Raw genomic sequence first — 1,029 nt, 5'->3', positions numbered from 1 at the left:
CAACATGTCCTGCAGAAATAGAGAGGAAATCCATCTCTGTATGGGGAAAAGCCAGGCCATCTGAGTTGAAATGCCTGAATTTTCTCATGACAAGAGACGAGGTCAGTGTTGGGAAATGATACATGGGGAAGGCGCATAAGATGAATGCCTGCATCCAGTGAGTTTCCGGTTCTGAAGATTAAGGAAATCCAAGTAAAAACTCATTATGTTTGCTGAGATGTTAAATGTCACTGACCACCAAGAACTGCAAGGAGAGATTCTGTGTTTATGAGTTGCTATGTTAATAATCTCTGCTAAAGAACTGTGGAAAAGAAGTTTTTAAGTTTCAATGTTGACTCAGTTGTAGGTTTGTAAATTGTGTGTGTGTGTGTGTGTGTGTGTGTGTGTGTGTGTCTGCATGTGTGTGTAACCTCCCTCTGTCCTTTCTCTTGTCTGTGTAATATGAGCAAATTGCTTCATGTTATTCTCTTAAGATTTCAGTGGAAACGATTCTGACCAAGTAATATTTAAATGTGTTGAGAGCACCACATTTGAAAATATTGTTTCTGTCCATTTATAAAGTTTAAGTGTGCAGTTTGGATTTTGCAGTATGTTTCCAAGTAACATTACAAAAACTCCCTACATAGCACTCTCCTTTTTCAGCCAGTTGGAAAATAGTGTCTTTCTTTGAATGTGGAGACTTAGTAATAAGAAAGTAGATATTAGAACCCTGCAACCTAGAAGGTAAACAGTGAGTGTGAGGAGATGCATCTTATGGAATTCAAGTGGAAATCATACTTATTTCAGAAAAATATTGATAATATTTGTAAGAGTAGTGGGTTATTTATGTCTTTAACGTTTTTTTTTTTTTCCTGTACTGGGTGTTGAACCCAGGGCCTTTGCACTGAGCCGCCTCTCCCGTTCTAAATTTTGAAACAGATTTATGATAAGTTGCTAAGTTCCCCAGGTTGGGCTTGACTTTGAGAGCTCCTCCTGCCTCAGCCTTCCAGGATTCTGGGATCATAGGTATATGTCACCACACCTGGCTGT

The sequence above is a fragment of the Chinchilla lanigera genome, unplaced genomic scaffold, assembly GCF_000276665.1.
Source record: "Chinchilla lanigera isolate Chin_1 unplaced genomic scaffold, ChiLan1.0 scaffold00159, whole genome shotgun sequence".
Taxonomy (NCBI): domain Eukaryota; kingdom Metazoa; phylum Chordata; class Mammalia; order Rodentia; family Chinchillidae; genus Chinchilla; species Chinchilla lanigera.
The sequence above is the reverse complement of the archived record's forward strand: the minus strand, read 5'-3'. Positions refer to the sequence as shown.